The 24630-nt window shown below is 50.8% G+C and overlaps 1 pseudogene; it reads left to right on the top strand.

Annotated features, from left to right (window-relative positions):
* Positions 1-9613: 9613 nt before the first annotated feature.
* LOC142430211 (prolyl hydroxylase EGLN3 pseudogene) lies at positions 9614-10276 on the top strand (annotated as a pseudogene).
* The last annotated feature ends 14354 nt before the right edge of the window (positions 10277-24630 follow it).

Here is a 24630-nt window from a genome sequence, read left to right as displayed (position 1 = left end):
AGTCCTAGAAGGATATGGAGCGGGGGAGTGCCTGGGACAGGCTGGGGCCAGCGATCACAGGGCCTGCCCTTGAATCCAGGGTGGGAGCTGGCTTCTGAGGGATTGCCCCAGGGACACCCAGGAGACTGAGCTGGTGCCCAAGGCCAGAGCTGAAACTCCCTTCTCTCAGAGGTTGGTTGTGTGAGCTGGGGCAAGCTGGGGGAGGAGGAGGCAGCAGGGCCCTTTCTGATTGTATGCCAGGCTCCACGCCCCAGGGCTACAGCTACACAGAGGGCCTTGAACGCCCCACCCGATCTGCTTTGCCTCCAGCGAGCCATGGGGAGGGGCAGAGGGGCAGAAGTGGCCCTGGAGCTGGGGCAGATGGAGGGTGAGGCCTGGCTGGGAGGAGAGCTGGGCTGGGCCTGGGGCCAGGCAGGGGAAGCCCTCATGGTGCCCCGCCTCCTCTTGGGCAGAGGTGGCAGCCCCAGGTGCTGATGTAAACTTGTGCAGGAATTTTCTGAACCTTCGTTCAGCCCAGCCCAGCCCAGCACGGAAATTCAGGGGGGATAGGCTCTGCCTGGCTGACTCAGCGGCCCCATCCCAAGGACATCTGGGAGTTTCCTGGAACCCAGCACCCTCCTCGTGGCCTTTCCTGATGCTCCCAAGGGGCTGGGGAAGCACCTGTCCCTCCTGGCCTGTACTGGCCACCCTTGTCAGGAGCACAGGGACAGGTGGGGGACTCTGGATGACAGGTGAGCATTTGTGGGGTTTGACCTTATCAGAGAAGGGTTTCAACAGCACACTGCCCCCCTCCCCCCGCTCCGAGGGCTGACAGGAACCCCAGCAGAGAAAGGGTTATGGGACACAGGTGTACAGACCTTCTGGGTTCAAATCCTGCCTGAGTGACACCATGGGGGCCCTCCTACTTCCTGTCCACAAAATGGGAATCATCATGGGCTTGGGGGTTTCCGGGGAGAGTTTAGGAAGTACCCACATGCATAAAGCATTTGGAATGGAGTTTGGGGACAGGGTGAGGACTTAATGGTAAAAATCAGTTAAACACACATTTCTCATTGCCTGATTCATCATAGCTCCCAAAGTGAAAACAACCCAGATGCCCACACATGGCTGGCAGACCGTCCCAGTGTCCTCCATCCTGTCCTGGCTCTGAGTACGTGTGCTCCTGGGTCTCGGAGGGCCTGTCTGGGAAGACGGCAAACTCTCTAGAAGGGGAAGGCAGATTCGACTCCTGAAACTGCCCAGTCTCTGCTGTCCTGGGAGAAGGTTCTGGCCCAGGACTGCCTAGAGCATCCAGCCTTTGTGCAGCCTGACCCCAGAGACATGAGTGACTGCATGATGATGCGTGCCCTTACATCACAGGCCACTGCAGACCCCAGCTCCCAGACGTGCCTGGGCCTGCCCACTGGTGGTGGTGGGGGAACACGTGACTGGGCTTGGACAATCAGGACCTTGCCTGGGACTCTTGTTGTAGCTGATGGGTGGTGACACTAATGCTGAGGAGGCCTGGGGCGCTGTACCACCTCTGTTCCCTGGAGGAGGAAGTCTCCTGGAGACAAACCCAACTGAGAGTCTGGAAGCAGAGAGGTGGAGGATTCCAGGCAATGTTTTTATGTGTCTTTTTAAAACATTTTTTGATTGTGAATCAGATGAGGGTAGCTGAAAAAGCCTCCATGGCATAGTGGTTCCACCTTGGACTGCTAACTTCAAGGTTAGGGGTTCAAAGCCACCAACCCGTAAGCTCCAGCATAGCTTAAATTTGCAGAAAGCGGTGAATGGCAGTGGCAGTCCAACATCCATCAGCAGAGCCTCCAGTGAATTCCTTTGACCATCAACCTCGTGGCATATTGGTTACACATTTGGCTGGAACCTGAAAGGTCAGCAGTTTGAAACCACTAGCAGTTCCAAGGAAGAAAGATGGGGCTTTCTACTCCCATAAAGAGCTACGAGCTATAGTGTCGGAAACTCACAGGGGCAGGTGTACCCTGTGCTACAGGGCCTCTAGGAGCCAGTGTGGACTTGAGGGCAGTGAGTTTGGTTCGGGTTTATTGACCGGCTGAGGAAGTAGATAATCTTGCCCTCAGGCAAAGTGCATTGGCAAGGAGATTACTTCCCTTGGTCTCCAGCCAGCCCAGGGAGGGGCCAGCACTTCAAGCTGCTCTGGGGTGTGCCCTTGATGGATGGTAACAGGGGTTCCTAGGCGTGAGTCACTCTCTCTCAGTCACACCCTAACTGCCTTGATGGGAAGGCCCTAGACCAATCTTGGGAACCTTTCTGCTGACATAATGTAAGGGTCCTAATCATGGGCCCTATCCGGCTCCTGTGGTCCCACTTCATTGCTCACAGTTCCACGCCCGGTTTAACCCCTGTCCAGACTGAATCCTCCGACGCCACACTGCCCCCGTGCTAATGGCATCCTCCGATGACCTGTCACTGTTTTCATGTCGTCTTTGTCCCTTTTAAGACTCAACCAATGTTCCCCTTAAATTATGTTTGAGATTGAGGTTTCTTTTGGCCCCTGAAACACTTCCAAGTAATCCTCAGCTGGGCTAGACCCACCAACCTCCGGTTAGCAAGCTAGTGCTCAAACTGTGCTGGCCACTTCAGGGGTTGGCTGGCATGGGGCGGGGCCCCCATCTGACGTCCCAGTGGGAAGGAGAATTCAACTCCACATGCTTCCATGAAGCAGAGTCAAACACTCCCATCCTCCAACCTTCTGACACCAACTGTCCCTGCCACACCACACTCTACTTGGCCGCCCAGAGCTCACCGCGCTCACTCAGGACTATGTGGGTTTCTTAGGGGAATTGTCAAGTTTCCACACACTAGGATCAGAAACATTAAGGATACAGTTCTTTGCCCCAGTGCCTCTAATCATCCACGCTGCTCTTCCCTTAGCCCCCCAGCCACACAGACCTTTGGCTTTGGCCCTGTCTGAGCAAGTGTTACAAAGCTCCTTCTGCACTGATTAATGCCCAGGGGGCTTCCCACTCCCCAAGCCAGTCCCCGACTTCAAGGCACGCAGCTGGAAAGGAACCTGTCTCCCGGTCTCTGCTGCTGCCACCACCTTGTCTCCCAGAGGGAATTTCAGATACCTCCTTCTCGAAACTCTTCTTTCTGAATGGTCCTGAGATTCTGTTCCTGCTGCTCAGATGGTTCACTTTGTACCCAGCCCCAAAGCAACACAGATCCGTCCCCTTAAATTAGCCCATGTGCCCTGTGGGCAGGCAACACACCCAGAGAAGCTAGGTGGTGGTGGTGGTGTTGTGAGGTGCCATCAAGTCGGTTCTAACGTCTCACAGCGACAAAGTGTACAACACAAGACACTGCCGGCTCGGCAATGCCAATACGGTTGTTCTTATATTTGAGGCCCTCGTTGCAGCCACTGTGTCAATTTATCTGGCTGAAGACCTTCCTCTTTTTCTCTGGCCCTCTGCTTTACCAAGCATGAGTTCCTTCTCCGGGGCTTGGTCTCTACTGTCCTGTCCTCTCCACCCTTACCTCTAAGGAATATTCTAGCTGTAATTTTTCCACGACAGATTTATTTAGTCTTTTAGCTTTTGGGGGTGCTTTCAGCATCATTCACCAGCACCATAATCCAATGTATTGAGCCTTCTTTCAGCTTCCTTAGTCAGTGTCCAGCTTTCACATGCATACCCTGGTGGTTGAAAACACCCTGGCTTCAAGATGTGAATGCAACATATGGGCATGAAGCAGGGAACCTGTAGAGGGGTCTGAGGGGCTGGCCCCAATCCCAACTATGTGGACAGCCGCCCCTCCCCCCAGAAGAATTTACTTCAGAGGACAGCACTACAGAGACAGAGCTACAGCTCAGGGAGAGGGACATGTCTGATAGGAGCACACAGGAGCAAATGAAGGGGGAGGAAGAGAGTGTGGAGCACATCCTGGTCCACCAATCCCTGGGGACGATATCCCTGCTCAGAGCAGCCAATGCACAGAGAGGACCATATGGCCAGCCCCTTTATGAGACATGACGTCCCTCACTGACCCATAGCCCTACAGGGGACAACACTGGAGACACTGTGTGGGAATTATGCCCTATCTGGCCCCACCACACCAAGGCAAAACACTAAGGGCATGCAACAGAACAACAAGGGGAGCAAAGCAAGGAAGTACTGAGGTAGTACCAAAAATAGACTTTGGGGTCAGGGTGTGGCACCCCATCAGACTCAACCAGAAAACACTCCTAAAGGTCAACAAACAGACCTTAAACTATTTACAGGCTTCTCTATTTTTGGTCATTGTTTTTGGTTGTTGTCATTGTTTTGTTTTCTTTTGTCACTTTGTTTTGCTCTGGCTTGTTTTTGTGTGTGTGCATATCATTCTCTCTGCAGGTCTATCTAGATAAGATAGGCTGGATAAGTAATCTGAAGGAGAAAACAATGGGAGCAACCAATGGTTCTGGGGGGACATAGGAGAAGGGCAGGTGGTGGGAAAGGGGCGGTGTTAACCAGCCCAGGGACAAGGGAACAACAAGTGATCCAAAATCAGTGACAAGGAAGGTGTAAGAGGCCTAGTAGGGATTCATCAAGGGCAATGTAACCGAGAGGAATTACTGAAACCCAAATGAAGGCTGAGCATGATAGTGGGAAAAGAGGAAAGTAAAATGAAATAGGGGAAAGAACTAGGAGGCAAAGGGCATTTATAGAGGTTTAAATACAGCCATGTGTATATGTAAATATATTTCTATATGATGATGGGGAAATAGATCTATGTGCATATATTTATAGGTTTAGTATTAAGGTAGCAGATGGACACTAGGCCTTCACTCAAGTACTCCCTCAATGCAAGAACACTTTGTTCTATTAAACTGGCATTCCATAATGCTCACCTTCCAGACAAGATCGCTGAAGACAAATGTGTGCATAAGCAAATGTGGTGAAAAAAGCTGATGGTGCCCGGCTCTTACAAGATATAGCGTCTGGGGTCTTAAAGGGTTGAAGTTAAACAAGCGGCCACCTAGCTCACAAGCAAGAAAGTCCACCTGGAAGAAGGACACCAGCCTGTGTGATCACAAGGTGTCAAAGGGATCAGGTATCAGACATCAAAAAACAAAACATCATATCATTGTGAATGAGAGGGAGTGCAGATTAGGGACTCAAAGCCCATCTGTCGATCACTGGACATCCCCTTACAGAAGAGCCTCAAGGAGGAGACAAGCCAGTCAGGGTGCAGTGTAGCAACGATGAAACATCTAGTTCTTAAATGCTTCCTCCCTCCCCCCCCCCCCGCCACTATCATGATCCCAATTCTACCTTAGAAATCCAGCCAAACCAGAGGATGTACACTGGTACAGATAGGATCTGGGAACACAGGGAATCCAGGACAGATGAACCCCTCAGGACCAATGGTGAGAGTGACATTACTGGCAGGGTGGAGGGAAGGTGGGGTAGAATGGGGGAACCAATTACAAGAATCTACAGATAACCTCCTCCCAGGAGGACGGACAACAGAAAAGTGGGTGAAGGGAGACATCGGACAGTGTAAGATGTGACAAAGTAATAATTTATAAATTATCAAAGGTTCGTGAGGTGGGGCAGGAAAGGAGGGAAAAATAAGGAGCTGATACCAAGGGCTCAGGTAGAAAGCAAATGTTTTGAGAATGATGAGGGAAACAAATGTACTAATGTGCTTGACACAATGGCTGGATGTATGGATGGTGAGAAGAGCTGTACGAGCCCCCAATAAAATGATTTAAAAAGAAAGAAAGAAAATGCCCTGGCTGAGTCAGGTGCACAGAGAAGCTAGACTCTATGAAAAACTGCATCAGGACCAGAGAAAGGCTTAGTACCAACCTGCTTAGCCCAAGCACTGTAACAAAAGAAAATATGCAGATGACACCGCCTTGCTTGCTGAAAGCCAAGGGGACTTGAAGCACTTGATGAAGATCAAGGATTGCAGCCCTCAGGGTGGATTATGACTAAATGTAAGAAAGACCAAGCAACATCTTCACAAGTGGAGCGGTAGGTAACATCATGGTAAATGAAGAAAAGATTGAAGTTGCCGAGGATTTCCTCTTGCCTGGCTCCACAATCAGCGCGCATGCTCCAGGAGATCAAGTGATGTACTGCGTCAGACGAGGGGTTGCATGAACTCTCTTGCAACGGACTGGAAGAACAAGGACATTGCTTTGAGGAATAAGGTGCCACTGACCCACTGGTATTCCCAGTGCGAATGCTGGACCCTGAATGCGGGCGACGGAAGAAGAACGGATGCATCTGAGTTGTGGGGCTGGAGAAGAACAGCAAAAGCACCTCGGATTGCTAAACCGGTAAACCCATCTGTTTTGGAAGGAGTGCACACAGAATGCTCCTTTGAAGCAAGGATGGTAAGACTTCATCTTGCATACTTGAGACCTGTACCAGGAGAGGCCAGGCCCTGGAGAAGGACAACATGCATGGTAATGGGGAGGGGCAGCAAAAAAGAGGAAACTCCTCCAGGAAATGGGTTGACACCCAATGGATGCATCCCTGGGCTCAGGTATAGGAACACTGGTGACAATGGCACATGACTATGCATGATTTTTCCTGTTGTGCATAGGGATGCCATGGGTCCGAGCTGAGTCAATGGCACCTAAATTGTTGTAAGTATATATGTACGAGGGGTTATCCCCCCAAGTGGAAATAAGCTCCACTAGGCGGACCTTTCAGAGTACGCATTTTGCATCCCCCCTACCCCCTTCCTCCCCGCCCCACTAGGCAAGTATTGAGCAACTCACTCTGAGTTAGTGCACCCAGTGGCATTGACTGGGAAAGTGCTCTCTGGTCACAGTGAATTTTTTCATGCAAGTAGTTTCTCTCAAACCTCGTTTTTTGTGATGGTTGATTTAAGATAACAACGTGTGACTGTGAAATTTTGTTTCCCGTTTAGGAAGAATGACACAGAAACTGTTGTGATGCTGAACACAGCTTACAAAGACAGTACTATGGAAAAAACTCAGCTGTACGAGTGGTTTTCTCATTTCAAAAAAGGTGAAACATTGGTTGATGACAAACCTCATTCTGGATGTCTGTCAGCTTTCCAAACAGATGAAAATATCAACTCATGGTGCATTTGGAGTCTGTTCCACAAGGTCAGACTCTTAAGCAAGACAGGTTCTCTAGAGAAACAAAACCAGAATGCTAATAATTTTATATAGATAGATAACATAAGAAATAAACAATTAATCTATAAAGCTATACAAATGGCTCAGTGCAACTCACTCCCATGAAACAGCTGTGAGACACTGGCAGTCCTTCAAGTCTTGAGGGCTGCCGGGTAGTCCTCTGAAGAGCAATTCAGGCTATCCAGCCACAGGCAGCAAACAGAAAGGCAGCTAGGTCACCAACAGTCAGCCAGATGACAGGGTCCGACAGGCCCCAGCTCAAGAGATGTAATTCCAATGGTGTGGCAAAGCAGGTCTTGAAGGAATTTCAAATGACAGCAACACAGTCCACAGGTTAGGTGTCCCACAGGTAGTGTAGCTTGCAAATTAAGGCACAGAACAAGCAAGGCAGCCGCACACTGGTCCGATGATCAAAGAGCAAGAGCCATTTATGTCTCTGCCCTTCAATTAATTCCACGTGTGTTTATTGGCCATGTTGGCACAATAAATGTCAACTTTCTCACATGGCTGGGGTCAGTTGCATCTTATTCCTCAAAGCAACATCCTTGCTCTTCAATACTCTGAAGAGGTTCTGTGCAACAGATTTACCTAATGCAATACGTCTTTTGATCTCCTGACTGCTGTTGCCATGAATAGTATTCGTGTATCCAAGTAAGACAAAAATCTTTGACTTCAACCGTTTCTCCATTTATCATGATGTTACCTATTGGTCCGGTTGTGAAGATTTTGCTATTCTTGGTACTGGGTTGTAATCCATATGGAAGGATCCAATCCTTGATCTTCATCAGCAAGTGCTTCAATTCCTCCTCACTTTCAGCAAGCATGGTTGTGTCATCTGCATATCTTGGATTGTTAATGTCTTCCTCCAATTCTGCTGTAGTGTTCTTCTCCATATAGTCCAGCTTCTCTGATGATTTGCTCAGCGTACAGATTGAACAAGTGTGGTGAGAGGATACAACACTGGTGTACACCTTTCCTGATTGTAAACCATGTGGTGTGCCCTTGTTCTGTTCGCACACTGACCCTGGATCCATCCACAAGTTCTGCATGAGCATGATGAAGCATTCTTAAATTCCCATTCTTCTCAAGATTGCCCATACTTTGTTATGCTCCACATAATTTGTTATGAAATGCCTTTGCATAGTCAAAACACACACACACACACGTAAGTATCTTTGGTATTCTCTGCTTTCACTCCAGATCCATGTGAGAGCAGCAATGATAGCCCTTGTTCCTTTTCTGAACCTAGCTTGAATTTCTGGCGGCCGCCTCTTACTATGTACCCTGACATCAATTCCTGGACACTTGATATTAGCTAATATCTTCAGTGTGGCTTGAACGTCTTCCTTTAGCACCATTGGTTCTTGCTCATGTGCTACTTCTTGCAATGGCTAAATGTTGACCAGTTCTTCTTGGTACAGTGGTCCCACTTTTTGATGCTTCCTGGATCATTCAATATTTTGCCTACAGAGTCTATCAATAGTGCAGATTGAGGCTTGAACATTATCTTGAGTTCTTTCAGTTCAAGATGTGCGAAGTGTGTTCTTCCTTCTTGGTTTTCTAACTCCAGGTCATTTCACATTTCATTAGAACACTTTACTTTGTCTTATTGAGCTGCCCTTTGAACTTCTCTACTCAGCGCTTTCACGCCATACGTTCGCCCATTTCCTTGAGCTACTCTATGATCAAGAGCAAGTTTCAGAGCCTCTTGTGACATCCACTCAGAGGAAAATCGGCCTTAGTGACACTGATGGAGCAAAGCTCTCGGACCTTCATTTGCTGATGTGGTGAGATTCTAACCGAGAACACAGGTGCAAACAACCATGAGTCATGAGAACATGAAATCTGCCATGTGTGAATCTAGGAAAAGTAGAATTCATCAAAAAGTAAATGGGACATGTAAAAATGGACATCACAGGCATTGATGAGTTGAAATGAACTGATATTGGCTATTTCCAGTTCAGATAGATCTATGATAAGCAGAAGAACGTTTCAAGATCTACCCTGTAAGATTCACACACCTACAAACAAAACTAGCTCAAAGTACTATTATTTGGATTTACATACCTGGCACTCATGACAAAGATGGGGAAACTGAAGATGTTTACCAGCTTTGGCAGTTGGGAATGGATCAAACATGCATTCAGATGCGTTGATAATTAGTGGTGAGAGTTAGATAATTAGACTGAGAGTTGGAACCGAGTAAGTAAGGTGGCCTAGTGCCACAGCGGCAGGCGGTGGGGCTCGCACCTCGCGGGGCGGGGGGGGGGGGGGGGGGGGGGGGGGATGAAGGGAGGGGGAAGGGGGGGCGGGAGGGGGGATCTCTCCGATTCCTGGCCGGGTCATTCCTGCCTGGATCGTGGAGCCCCGCATGACTCCCTCTGGCCATTGACTGGGTCTCCCGCTCCCCGAGCCCAAGCTCCGTTCACGCTTAGGTCTCTCCGTCCCGGGCTGAACGCTGGGGTCCCCCACCTTCCCTCTGCGGGCGAGATGCCCCTGGGACACATCATGAGGCTGGATCTGGAGAAAATCGCCCTGGAGTACATCTTGCCCTGCCGGCACCAAGTCGACTTCTGCTACCTGGACAACTTTCTGGGCGAGGTGGTGGGTGACTGCATCCTGGAGTGCGTCAAGCAGTTGCACTGCAAGGGCGCTCTGCGCGGAGCAGCGACCAGATCACGTGAATCTGAGGCAACGAGGAGGGAAGGCTGCGAGGCCATCAGCTTCCTGTCCCTCATAGACTGGTCCTGTACTGCGGATGCCGGCTGGGCAATAGTCTCTGTCGAGGGGAGGTCCAAGATGATGATGGCTTGCTACCCGCCAATGGAACAGGTTATGTTCGCCATGGGACAGCCCCAACAGAGGGCCGCTGCATCACCTGCATCTACTATCTGAACAAGAATTGGGATGCTAAGCTGCAAGGTGGGATCCTACGGATATTTTCATAAGGAAAACCTTTCATAGCTGACATAGAGCCTATTTTCGACATACTCCTCTTCTGGTCAGACCGCCGGAACCCACTTGAAGTTCAGCCTTCCTGCCACCAGATATGCTATGACTGTTTGGTACCGTGGTGCTGAAGAAAGGGCAGAAACCAAAAAGAAGTTCAAGCATTTAACTAGGACAGCTGAATCTGCCCTTACTGAAGAGTGACTGGAGCGCCGAATCTGCTGATATCACTCATTTTAGCGGTAGTCCCTGAGCTCCTTTGAAGAGCTGGCCCAGAGGTGGCCTGCTTCATAATTCAGTGATGAGAACCTCTCCCTGCTACTGGAAGGCCTCCCGTAATCCTTGCCCTGTCTTGCGTGTGCTACTTTGTGTCTTCTCGCCAAGTCTTTGTTGGCCTTCAGACACCATCTTTGCCAACTTTTTGCTAACTCCAGAAATACCTGCAGGCAACCTTGCTCATCGATTTTGGTATCACTGGCTGTCAAGATGTGAGCATGACGGACAGGGGAGGCTTGGATCTCATTTGCACTTTATGTATACTTGCTGATTTGAAAAGAGGAGATTAGCAAAAGAAGGGGGGGAACGATGACAGGTGACACAGAGCAGCATCCAAGAAGCCTCCACAGCTAAAAGAAACAGAAATGTGTGCCGTCTGAACAATTTCTAGATGTTCTTAATCCAGGGCTGTTAGGGTTTCTGGGTAATGATCCCAGCCTAAGGACAGAATTTCCTCTAGAAAAGGCTGCTGTCACAGCCATCAACCTGGAAGTGCCTTATGGGGCAGTCACTCCTTGTTCCTGAGCCTGTAGCCCTGGACTTTCTGCTTCTGGCCATTTTCCTGAAAATGGACTTTGCTGGAAAAAAAGGACATCATTTATCTTCTGTTTTCATTTTCTAATCTGGAAATCTGGAGCCTAAAGCTAGGCATTAATTGTTTGGGTTGCTTTTTTTGTTGTTGGAATGGAATTTGAATTTAAATCAAAGGGGAAAAAATATCTCAGTAGTTTTAGGGTCAACTTCTGATAATGGTGTAAAAAACCCTTGTCTAGTGATATACATTAAACATATGTGTATCTTTAAAAAATCATTTTATTAGGGGCTCCTACAACTTTTATCCCAATCCATACATACATCAATTGTGTAAAGCACATTTGTACATTCATTGCCCTCATCATTCTCAAAACATTTGCTCTCCACCTAGGTCCCTGGCATCAGCTCCTCATTTTTTCCCTCCCTCCCCCTCTGCCCTCCCTTATGAACACTTGATAATTAAAAAATTTTTATTTTGTCATATCTTGCCCTGCCCGATGTCTCCCTTCACCCCTTCTCTGTTCTGTCCCCCAGGGAGGAGGTCACATGCAGACTCCTTGAATCGGTTCCCCCTTTCCAAGCTACCCTTCCTCCACCCTCCCAGTATCGCCACTCACACTACTGGTCCTGAAGGGATCAACCACCCTGGATTCCCTGTGTTTCCAGTTCCTATCTATACCACTGTACATCCTCTGTCCTAGCCAGACTTGCAAGGTAGGATTCAGACCATGACAGTGGGGGTTGGGTGGGGGGAGGAAGCATTTAGGAACTAGAGGAAAGTTGTATTTTTCATTGTTGCTACACTGCAGCCAGACTGGCTCCTCTCCTCCATGCAACCCTTCCTTAAGGGGATTTCCAGTTGCCTATACATTGAGAAGAGCGCCGCCGAGCAGCGGGAACGCTTGTCTGTTGCGAGTGAGGACGCAGTGGGCGGGCCCGTTGGGAAGCAGGCCAACCGTCGGCTGACATGGTATCTCTGCGACTGTCACGTGAGCCGGCCGTCTCACTGCTGGGCCCAAAGAAATGAGCGCACACTTTCGCACGAAGATCCGCCACGAACGCTCAGCACGCAGCTGTGTTCATCCAGGCCCCAGGTGGAAGCGCCCCGAGCGTCTCGCAGGTGGTACGTGGGTAAACTAGACGTGCCTGGACAACAAGGAGGCCCAAACCAAACACCAACTCCCAGCAACAGGAACGGATGGCAGATGTACGCCCTGCAGAGGGAGAAGCCCGGCGCGTCGTCCGGCGGATTCCGTCTCGTCAGTCTCCAGAAAGGCGCCTGCAGCGGCCGGCGGTGTGTCTAAGGTCGGGGAGGGCCAGGAAGGAAGGAAGGGGGCTGCGAAGAGGGCCCGGGAGAACTGGTGGAGCCGATGGGAGGATTACAAGCCTGGCTTGTGACGGCATTTTGCGGTGTGCAGCGCCGGCCTGTGACAAATGTGTCTCGGTGACCTCATTTAAAAATAAAACCCCAGCTGGTGGCCCGTCAGCACACACGCTCCCAGACACGACCCAGCGTCCTGGATCCTTTGGGAGAAAAGCCCTAGACACCCACGTCTAAAGCAGTGCGGCGCGGGGTGGGGGGGCACACGGTCAGCAGACATGTGTGGCGGTTGCCACCTCGGCCCCCGGGGGTGTGGGGGCGCTGCTCCCAGGCCCCCCATCCTCCTGTCAAGCACGCACAGCCCCGCGCAGAAAAATGAGCCCGAGGGCGGGGCGGCCAGATGCGTGGGGCCCGGGCCATCCCTGTGCTGTGAGGGCGTGCGTGACGCGTTCTCCCGCACACTTTCTCTCACTCTCACACACTTATGCACAGCCAGACTCCCGCTCCTCTCTCACACTCACCCACACACGTTCTCGTACATGCACACCATCGCATGCGTTCCCACACTCACGTGCACGGACTGCCTCAGACTCCCTTTCTCACGCTCCTTTGCCGGTTTCTCACAGCATCTCCTCACACAGTTCCTGGCCACATGCATGCGCGCTCACTCGAACACGCACATGTGCGAACACACGCTGTCACGAGCTTTCTGTGGGCAGCACGTGAACATTCTTCCTCACATGCTCGCACGTTCACGTAGTTTTCACCTCACACCTACTTTCACATTCTCTCACATACACCCGCACGCTATTTCTCACACCCACACGCATTCTCTCCCTCACACATGATCACACCCACACAGTTCTCACACGCTCTCACATTCTCATGCACATCCTCTCGCACACATTCTCACACACTAATTACCACACACATTCTCACACACACACACACACTCACACACGCACGCACACACGCAGGCGCGCTCTCGCCCCAGCTTGGCCCGCGATGCGCGCCCGCCCCCTGGTGGCCGGAGGGGGACAGCGGGTGACCCGTCGCCCCAGTGTAACCACGCATCTTCGGAGCCCCCAGAGGCCCTCCGGGTGGGAATCAGCTCAGGGAGCGCGTGGCTATGGGGTCGCCGGCGTCCGCGTCCCCACTTCGCAGCGGGGGAGGGAATGGCGTCCCCGGGGAGAATCTTCGCCCCTGCCCCGGCCTGAAGCCCACCTCGGAGAGTCTGACTCTCGCCACCCCGGCCCCGCCCCCGATGGCGTTCGCCCCTATGGGACGCACAGAGGGTCATTTCCGGCCGGTGCGGGAGCTGCTTTGGGGGGGCACGTGTGCGTTCTGTTCTCCTGGGCACAGGCCCCGCCTACAGTCACCTGGGGGGCCCCCCTCAATCTTGCTTGGCGCTGGACTTGTGGCTGGTTTTCGGTTGCGATAGCAGAAAGGCCACAAGTGGGATTTTGACAGTTTAGGAGGCCTCTTCTCTGTGGCTCTCATTCTCTGTCTCTTATTCGCTCTCTCTGTGGACCCTGGAAGGAGGGTGGGGTGGTTTTTACGTGTGGTTTGGCCTCTCCCCTTCTCTGTTTCCTTAATCACCTATATTTTCTGTAAGAGGCTGAAGAAAGATTCATCCCATAACAGAAAGCCCATTCCCCACAGCCATCACACCAAGCTTCCCTCCCTCCCCATCTTCTTTTGTTTAAGTCATTTTACTGGGGGCTTATGCAACTCATCACAATCCATATATACATCAATTGTATAAAGCACATTTGTACATTCGTTACCCTTATTCTCAAAACATTTGCTCTCCGTGTAAGCCCCTGGCATCAGCTCCTCATTTTCCCCCTCCCTTCCCATCCCCCCTCACTCAAAAACCCTTGATAACTTTTAAGTTATTATTTTGTCATATTTTACACTGTCCAACGTCTCCCTTCACCCACTTTTCTGTTGTCCATCCCCCAGCTAGTAGGTTATATGTAGATCTTTGTAATCGGTTCCTCCTCTCTACCCCACCCTCCCGGTATCGCCACTCTCACCACTGGTCCTGAAGGGATCATCCTCCCTGGATTCCCTGTGTTTCAGTTCCTGTCAGTACCAGTGTACATCCTCTGGTCTAGCCAGATTTGTAAGGTAGAAATGGGATCATGATAGTGGGTGGGGAGGAAGCATTTAGGAACTAGAGGAAAGTTGTATGTTTCATCGTTGCTACACTGCACCCAGACTGGCTCATCTCCTCCCTGAAACCCTTCCTTAAGGGGATTTCCAGTTGCCTACACGTGGGCTTTGGGTCCCCACTCCGAACTCCCCCTCATTCACAATGATATGAGTTTTGGTTCTTTGATGCCTGATACTTGATCCCCTCGACACATTGTGATCACACAGGCTGGTGTGCTTGTTCCATGTGGGCTTTGTTGCTTCTGAGCTAGATGGCCACTTGTTTACCTTCAAGCCTTTAAGACCCCAGACACTATACCTTTTGATAGCTCTTTTGATAGCCAGGCACCATCAGCTTTCTTCACCACATTTGCTTATGCACGCACTTTGTTGTCAGCAATCGTGTCAGGAAGGTGAGCATCATAGAATGCCAGTTTAATAGAAGAAAGTATTCTTGCATTGAGGGAGTACTTGAGTGGAGCTCCAATGACCATCTGCTATCTTAATACTACACTTATAGATATATACATATAAATCTATTTCTCCATCCTCAAATATATTAACATATGTACATGTCTTTATTTAGATCTCTATAAATGTCCTTTGCCTCCTAGCTCTTTCCTCTATTTCCTATTACTTTCCTCTTGTCCTACTATTGTGCTCAGCCTTCATTTGTTACAGTAATTCCTCTCGGTTACACCACCCCTGATCACACCCTACCAGGCTTCCTACAACCTCCTCACCACCGATTTGGATCCCTTGTTGTTCCCTTGTCCCTGGGTTTGTTAATACCACTTCCTTTCCCCCCACTTCTCCCTCTCCCATGTTCCCCCAGAACTGTTGGTCCTGTTGTTTTCTCCTCCAGATTGTTCATCCAGCCTATCTTATTTAGACAGACCTGCAGAGATAATTACATGCACAAAAACAAGACAGAGAAAAAACAAGCAACAAAAGAAAACAAAACAACCACAATGACAAAAAAAAACCCCACAACACAACAACTACAAAAAAGAAAAGCTTGTAGTTAGTTCAAGGACTGTTTGTTGGCCTTTAGGAGTGTTTTCTGGTCCAGTCTGATGGGGTGCCAAGCCCTGGCCCCAAAGTCTTTTTGGTATTCCTGGGGACTTTCTTGCTCTGTTCCCCTTGCTGTTCTGTTGCACGCCCTTAATGTTTTGCCTTGGTGTGGTGGGATCAGATCAGGAGCAATTCCCACACTGTGTCTCCAGTGTTGTCCCCTGTAGGGCTATGGGTCAGTAAGGGATGTGGGACTGTCCATATGGTCTTCTCTGTGGATTGGCTGCTCTGAGCGGGAGTATCATTGTCAACACCTGGTGGGTCAGGATGTGCTCCACTCTCTCTTCCTCCCCCTTCATTTGCTCTGGTACATGCTGATCAGACATGTCCCTCTCCTTGAGCTGCAGCTTCAGTGCTGTCCTCTGCAGTGAATTCTGGGGGACGGGGCAGCTGTCCACATTGTTGGGATTGGAACCAGCCCCTCAGACCCTCCCCGTTGTCTGACCCATGTGAGGTTCCAAGGCTATCCATCTTGACGGGAGCAGAAAGGCTAGGATTTATCACATGCATTTTGGAGGGCTACACAATTCAGATCACAGCAAGCTAAAATACCAGAAGGGTAGCATTTCACCCTATAGTCAATGTGCTGTTACTGTGTAAAACTGGGGGCCGTTTCTGACTGCTTCTCACTCACAAAGGAAAAAATCAAGCCAATGGCCACTCAGTAACCCAATGAGACAGGAGGGAGCTGCCCTTATGGGTTTCAGATGCTGTACCTCACCAGGGCCCATTCTCACAAAGGGAAAAAAAGACTCACTGCCACTGAGTGGATGCGTACTCACAGCACCCCAATAGGACAGCATAGATCAGCTCCTGTGGGCTTCTGAGACTATAACTCTCTATGGGAGTAGAAAGCCTATCTTTCTCCCACAGAGCCGCTGGTGATTTAGAACGACTGACCTTTCAGTTTGCAGTTCAATGTGTAACCACTATGCCACCTGGGCTCTACAAAGGCGGGGGAACCCCAAACCAAGCTCACTGCCATCAAGTCAGTCTTGACTCTTAGCGATCCCCCTGTGGGATCCTGACACAGTAGCTGTTTCAGAGAGTCGAGTCCCCAGCCTTTCTCCCTTGGAGCTGCTGGTGGCCCATGTATAACCACTAGGTCACCAGGGATCCCTGCACAGAGAAAGGATTGCACAGCCACAGCCCAGGGCTGATTCCTAGCAGGAGAGGGCCCCCAGGCCTCCACCCTCTGACCATTTTAGTTTTTAACCAGTTCTAACACCAGCCTTCTGTCTCATGCAGGGTTTGATAATGTATAGGATATACATATCACACACACACACACTCGCTGCCATTGAGTTGATTCCAATTCATAGCATAACCCTCTAGAAGGACATCATGCTTGGTAAAGTGGAGGGACAGCGAATAAGATGAAGACCCTCTGGGAGATGGAGGGCTGCAATCATGGGCTCAGGCACATTGTGAGGTGGCGAGGGACCGGACTGGCTTTCCTTCTGCTGTGTGTAGGGTCAGAGTGGAACTGATGGCACCTAACAACACAACGGACAACGGAGGGCAGAGTGGAACTGCCCCTGGAGATTTTTGAGACTGTAACTCATTATGGAAAGTGTGTCTCATCTCTCTCCCGAAGAGCAGCCGGTTGTTTTGAACAGCTGACTTTGTGGTTAGCAACCCACAAGTGAGTTAATCAAGTGTTTGACCGGTGTGGCCCGGGAATAATGCCATAATTATCCAAATGGTCTTGGCAAAAAAAAAAAAAAAAAAGCTTCTCACCCCTGCTCTGAATCTCCATGGGAGCAAAAAGTCTCATCTTTCTCCAGTGGGGGTTGGGCAGGTTTCCAGCTGTGACCCTTTACACCACTGGGTTTCCATATGCTCACTCCCACAGAGTTGATTCTGACCCTGTAAAGGTGGAGTAGAACTGGCCCTGTGGGCTTCTGAGACTTTGTCTTTACAGGAATAAGAGTGTGTTCTGTTTACTCCCTCACGGTGGCTGGTGGTTTCAAATTGCTGACCTGTGGGCCGGAGTCTAACTTGTAACCACTACTGCACCAGGGGCTCTCTAGAGCTTCTTATGCTTAGGCTGAGCCCCGGCAAGGACCACACAGAACGCACAGTCAGGGCATGCTAGAGAAGTGGCCGTTAAAGTTCAGGATCAGAAATGGCTCAGGGGTAGACTATTGGTGCCCAAGCGCACAGCCCTCTGACCCTCAGCCTCGCGGTCACAGAGCCTTTTGGCTTCTGCTCTGTCCGGGCAAATGTTACCCAGAAATCTCTTTTCATTCTGCCATGAAGTGCTCAAAGGGACCCACTAAGTCCCTAATGAGGCTGAAGGCACTAAGCTCTAGCTCAGAGGCTGAGCACATCAGGGTCCCAGACAAGTAACAAGAAGGTCCTTGCGCTGCAACACCCCCCCCTCATCCCACCCCGCCCACCTCCCGCACAGAGCATGCCACTGCAACGGCTCAGCCTTCTCACTCCACTGACCACTGACTGGGAAGCCTCCCCCACCACCCACTCCCTTGGCTGACATACTCCATCTACCCACCTCCACTGTCACAACTGTGTCCTCATGCAGAGGGGTCCACGAGGGATCTCCGGTCCAGAGGGTGAGGCCATGTCACTCCTGGCTCTTCCCCCTCGGGGACCGTAAGTTGCCTTTTGCCACTGCTGGGTGTGGCAAAATCACCTCTAGGAGCTCCATACACCTATTTGCATGGTCCCACCCCACGTGGTGAGACTTCATCTACTGTACTTTGGACATGTTGGAGGAGCAGCCGAAAAGAGGACCTTCTTGTATTCACACAGTTGCTACCACAGTGGGCTCAAGTTTAGGAACCATTGTGCGTGTTTCCTTCCGTTGTACATCAGGGTGCTGCGAGCCAGGACCGACTGACAGCCACCACCCCATCCTATAGGATCAGGGCTCAACATGCTCCCGTTTGAACTCATGCCAATATACAGAATTATGTCTGCAAAGCCGAGGTCGGCTCCCCGACCTCTCAATTACATCTGGGTCTAAATAAGTTACATTCCCAAGTATTGAGGACCCGACTTATCTTTTGACAAATGCATTCTATTTCACTTATTTCTCTCCATTTTATTTCTTTTGTTTCAGAGCAAGTCCACCAAACCATAAGGCAAAGCAGTCTTTCCCACTCGGGAAATTCAGGGACAGTTCTTCACATGGTGCCCAGCCCACTTCCTTTTCCAGGGGTTCCTGCCCCCATGAGCTTCGAGGCACTGCTCCCTAAGGCTCCTCCCTCAATGTGAGTCCTGCAGTCCCCTTAGGAGCCGTGGTGGTGCAGTGGCTCTATCTTGGGCTATTAACCACAAGGTCAGCAGTTCAAAACCACCAGCCACCCCTCGGAAGAAAGATGAGGCTTTGAGTTCCGTAAACTATTAACAGTCTCAGAAACCCATGGGGGGCAGTTCTACCCTGTCCTGTAGGGTCACTGTTGTGTCAGCATGGACTTGACGGTGGGGAGTTTGGTTCTTGGAGCGGTCAGTTTGACTCCACAGTGTCAAATTTTAACAGAGCATGCTGCTGGGGCATCAACTGAGTCCACGCGGAAGTTGCACATCAGCCTGTGTGATCGCAGGGTTGGAAAGAATAAAATCCAAATCTGATGCAGGGAAAGGTGTCCAGAGTCCAAATCCATTTGCAGGGTTCACACGTGGCTGGAGCCTCTGGGGACGTTGCGCTGACCATACGGGAAGAAGTGTGGAGAATCCTGTTATCAAATAGTAAGTTCAATTAGCTTAGTTGGATTTAGCTAAGTTACAATGTTGTATCTATCATTTGATCTCCCTTTTGACTCATTATAAAGTTGTTTCAGTTAAAAAAAAAGTCTCCGGATAGGGCAAGATATGACAAAACAACGATGTATAAATTACCAAGGGCATATGAGGGAGGGGGGAAGGGAGAGGGAGGAGGGGAAAAAAAAGAGGACCTGATGCAAGGGGCTTAAGTGGAGAGCAAATGCCTTGAGAATGATTGGGGCAGGGAATGTATGGATGTGCTTTATACAATTGATGTATGTATATGTATGGATTGTGGTAAGAGTTGTATGAGTCCCTAATAAAATGTAAAAGAAGAAAAGAGAAAAAAATGATTAGGGCAAAGACTGTACAGATGTGCTTTATACAATTGATGTATGTATATGTATGAACTGTGAAAAGAATTGTATGAGCCCCAATAAATTGTTAAAATTAAAAAAAAAAGTAAAGGAGAAATTCATATACATTAAGCCAGAGGTGACTCTGCTCCCATCATGGACTAACGGTGTGAGTAGCCTGGAAAGTGGATCACTGCAGACCAGACGCGCCTAACAACTCCTTATCGTTTGATCTCCCTGTGAGCCATTGTACATTTGTTCCAGTTTTTAATACCTTCTCTCGCTTTGATTGAGGTTTTTATCTATTGTCCTTTGTTGTTGTTGTTAGGGTGCTTGTTTTATTATTTATTTACTTACTACTTTTGTTTGTTTGAAATGTTTATCTGCATATGCAATCCAGGACAGGTAAATCTTATACAGTAACTGGACTCGGGATATGATGGAAGGGGTTGGGGGGATGTGGGGAGGTGAAAACAATGAATACCAGACAGAAGAAAATGTTCTCAAACTGATTATGGTGATGATTGTACAGATCTTCTGGAGATGACTGAACTATTGAATTACATGATGTGTGAATTATATGCCAATAAAACTGTTAAAAAAAAGAGTGCAATGCTCAAAGTGAACTTATTCCCCTCCTTCCCATGATTAGCTAATCTGTTTGTTCATATGCTGCCAGGGCAAGGAGCTGCCATCAGAGATGGTTGGGGGGAGGGGAGCACCGCCTTTGGGGAAAGTCAGACGTTTGGGACCTCTCTGACCTCTGCCTCACAGGGACCAGCTGGCGCTGATCTCCTGAAAAGAAATTATTTGTACTGCGTCGAGTGAGATGGACTAGGAGGAAAACTTGGCAACAAAGTTTTGGAAACCAGCCAGCAAGCCTCCTGAGACCACACGGTCCTATCCGCAGCCAGTCATGAAGAGTGACACTGTGTGTGCACTTGGCTGGCTGGGCCAGGATGCTGGGTGGATTTACCATGAAGGCCCCCCTCCCCCATGCGACCCGACACAAGGCCTTCAGCTCCAGATGGAATCTGCTGGAAAGGGCCAGGCAGCAGAGAGGGGACTGGAGTGGGGTTGACTCCCTTATGCAGATCACAGTCTCATGTGATTGAAACTTTCCTTGGATCTGTAGCTTCCTTCCCACCTAAACGGACAGCGTAGAGAAGCTTGCTTTGCCCTTTGCTGGGCCTGGGTCTTGCATCTGGTGCATGCACCTGTGGTTCTCTGGACCTGAGCAGACAGGCTGCCTTCATGCCTGCTGATCGTAAGAGCCATTAGCAGCCTGACCTGCTGACCTAGAATTTATTCCTCTCTGCAATGTGTGGTGTGCTCACCGATTATACAGGCTCATCAGCCCCCAAACTACTTAAGTCAGTAGAAGTCCATAGCTTTACATCGGACCTGCAGGTTGAAACCAGCCTGGACATACTAGCTTTTTCCACTGGCTGAGTTATTTTCTTGATATGAGATTCTCTCGCTGTATAAGTCAGGAGCCGTGGTGGTGTAAAGGTGACCGGCTGGGCTGCAGGGTCAGCAGTTCAAAAGCACCAACAGCTCAGGGGCAGAAAGACTGGGCTTTAGGTAAACCGTCTCAAAGACCCGCTGTGAGTCAACATGCTTGACCCCAAGGAAGGGAGTTTGGGGGAGAGCTAGATGTCCTTGGCTGTCCCTGTCTAGGGAGCCCAGTTTAACAAAACGGGGCTGCCACGGGTCAGAGCCACTGGACTGCACCCACCACCTTTCCTGTCAGGCCCGGTGTTGGCTGCCTGAGAAACCTGGCCCGGGGCCTCTGAGTAACCCTCCTCCTCCAGACTCCACTGTGAGGCCGAGAAGGTGGCCTCACCCAAGCCAAGATGCTTTCAAGGGCGGGCAAGCTGGGATATGAATACGGAAGACTGTGAAGAACTGCAGCCTCTGGGCTTGGTACTGGTGAGGAATTCCGACTGTCCTACAGATGGCTGGAAGCAGGAACCCACAGGCCTTGGACGCTGTCCAGCCTGGTGCCCTTCAGAGGTGAGGACAGTGATCCACCCACGGAGCGAGCAGCCACGCCCCACTGGAGCTGGCATGCTCATATTCTCTCTCTCTCTCTCTCTCACCCCACCATCACGCTCGCTTTGATCTTCTCTGGCCTGCCCCGCCCACTATGACATCCTCTCAACTTCCACACTCCGGGGATGTGAATCGGGGCACACTGGTCACCTCAGAGGAGTTCTTGAAGGTCATGTCCAAGCTCACCTGCGCCAGACCTCCCTGCCCATTTCCTATAAGGACCCACCCTTCCCCCTGGTCCGACTCCTCCTCCACCCTGGTCCTTTGGCAATGGTCCCCATCGATTTCTTCAGCTGTGGTTGTCCAGCCTCCTGCCCTGGACAGCTGCTGCCCCCTGGGGCCAGGCTCGGTTGACCACAGGGTTACTGAGTATTTGCAGCATGGCATGGAGAGGCTTGAAGGGTGAACAGGCTGCCAGGGGGAGAGGCTTCGTGGGGTCGGGGTGGGGCTCAAGGGCAGCAGAAGCAGCAGGAGAAGACGGAGGTTTGTGGTAGGCTCCCCAGCCCACACAGCAGGGAAGTCTGGGCCGTGGAGGCTGATTCGTCTTATAGACATGGACACTGAGGACCAGGTGGTAGATTTGTACAGACCCTGGCTTTGTGCCAGGCTCTGGAGTGTGAGGCTCGCTATGACCCAGCAGCAGGAGAGGGGCCGAGGCCTGCCCAAGGGAACCCAGCAGGAAAAGTGGCAGAAACCACCGCCCTGGAGGCTGGCAGTCAGCCTAGTGCCTGAGCCTGAGCTGTGGCCCTCACACAGCACCACCACCCACCTCCTGTATTCAGGTTCCCACACTTGGTGCACTGGCTCAGTTGGCTCTCAAGTCACCAAGGAAATGGATCGCCTGGTGGTGGAGATGGGCAAGCCCCAAAACCAGGAGCCAGGCCTCAGGGTGGAGCCCTCTCCTCAGGGCAGGCAGACCCACAGGTCAGAGGACAGGCTGCTGGCTGGTCCCAGAACTGGAGCTCTTCGAGGCCAGGGCCCAGTGAAAGAGCGAGCTTGGACAGGGATGCCTCTCTGTCCTGGGATGCAGACCACACCGTCGTGGGCCCTCAGGGTGAGACAGGAGTCCTGCCCCACGCTAATTGTGCCTCATCCTGGCAAGGTACAAAGCACTCTAAGATGGGACTGTGGCCCATGGCAGACCCCCAGCCACTGAAGTCCACGCCCCAAATGAAACCTCAACCCACTGCTGTTGGGCAGTGCCCACTCCAGGGGCCTGATGGAGCATTCTCATCTTAATGGGAGCTGGCAAACTCATCTTTCTGCCTCAGAGTGACTGGGAGTTTTGAATTGCTGACCCTGGGATGAGCAGCCAGATACAAAGCCTCTATGCCACCGAGGCTCTCAGGACTACGGCTCTGCCGAAACCTGAAACCTGTTCACAGGCCTCTGGTGGCAGAACCCGAGATACATGGCTGGCGTCCAACTGAGACCCCCTGCATGGAAGGTGGGGGCTCTTCCTCTGAACCCCTGCTGGTCGAACAGCCCTCCTGGGCAGCCCCAGGAAGGTGACCTGATGGGCCAATGGGTGGACCTGCAGGAGGACTACCTTGTGAGGTCAAAGAAGACAAACCACGACCACAAGCACAGCCCCTCCACAGCTTTCCCGCTGCCCCTGGGGCCACATCACGCTTCACAGCGGAGGAGACCAGTGGTTCTCAATCTTCCCCATGCCACGGCCCTCTCACACAGCTCCTCATGTGGTGGGGGCCCTCCACCCCAACCATAACATGATTTTCGTTGCTACTTCATCACTGTCATTTTGCTACTGTTATGAATCGGGCGACCCCTGTGAAAGGGTCATTCAATCCCCAAAGGGGTCGTGACCCACAGGTTGAGAACCGCTAGCTTAGACCCTCATGTGTCCAATGGCTCCCCGAGTTCCCCTTCTAAGCCTTGGTGTCGTGGGGAGAGGGGCCTAGCCTGGGGCACAACCGCAAGGTCAGCAGTTCAAACCCTCCTCAGGCACAGTGACCTGCTCCCTCAGTGAAGGTGGCAGCCGAGAAGACCCAGGGGTGGCAGCTCCCCTTGGTCACATGGGGCCATCGTGAGCTGGCCTTGATAACGGGCAGGAGGGTGTTTGCCAGCAGATAGGCTTCATATAAGCCCTTCCCTGTGCCCAGAAGTGCTTCACAGAGAGGTCAGTCCACTAGAGGACCTGCCCACTGAGCTCCTACCACAGAAGGGTGTGCCCACTCCCTTCTGACTCAAATGGAAAGCAAACTTGGGAAGATGCTCACACGCACTCATGCCAAACCTCTCTCTCACACACACTCACACCAAACCTCTTACACAGACACTCACGCCAAACCTCTCACACAGACAACAAACCTCACACACTCCCGCCAAACCTCTCACACGTACACACGCACACTCCAAATCACATAACACACTCTAAATACTACACACACACTCTAAACCTCCTAAATGCATATACTCCAAACCACACACATGCTCCAACCCCCCTTACACTCTAAAATCACACACACATATGCCAAACCTCATACACATACACACACTCCAAATGACATAACACTCTAAACACTAGTCACACACACACTCCAAGACACACTCACACATATACACCAAATCACACACACACACACACACACACACTCCAAATCATACAACACACTCTAAACATGTCACACACTCACACATACATACTCCAAACCCCCCCTACGTACACACTCTAAACCCCCCTCCCCACACACAGACACACACTGAAACAGTTTCCGGGAGTAGAGTCTGACTTATGCTGATCCTCTGTTACAGACTACACCTGTACTGGGGGGATGGGAGTGGCCACGCCTTTCTGACACCTTCCCTCTGTGTGCCTTCAGACATTGACTCTTTCACGGTTAGTCATCCAGGGCAGGCATGAGACAGCAGGGAGTTTGGAGGGAGGGCAAACCTTTTTTTTAAAAAACTTTTTCACTGACCTAGAACCTGCAAAGGGCTCTTGGGGCCCCCATGGGTTACTCACAGGGCTGCTAACCAGGTCAGCAGTTTGAACCCCCAGCCACTCCTCAGAGGAAGATGAGGCTGTCTGCTCC

This window comes from Tenrec ecaudatus, chromosome 1 (genome assembly GCF_050624435.1).
Source record: "Tenrec ecaudatus isolate mTenEca1 chromosome 1, mTenEca1.hap1, whole genome shotgun sequence".
Lineage (NCBI taxonomy): Eukaryota > Metazoa > Chordata > Mammalia > Afrosoricida > Tenrecidae > Tenrec > Tenrec ecaudatus.
The sequence above is the reverse complement of the archived record's forward strand: the minus strand, read 5'-3'. Positions and strand labels throughout refer to the sequence as shown.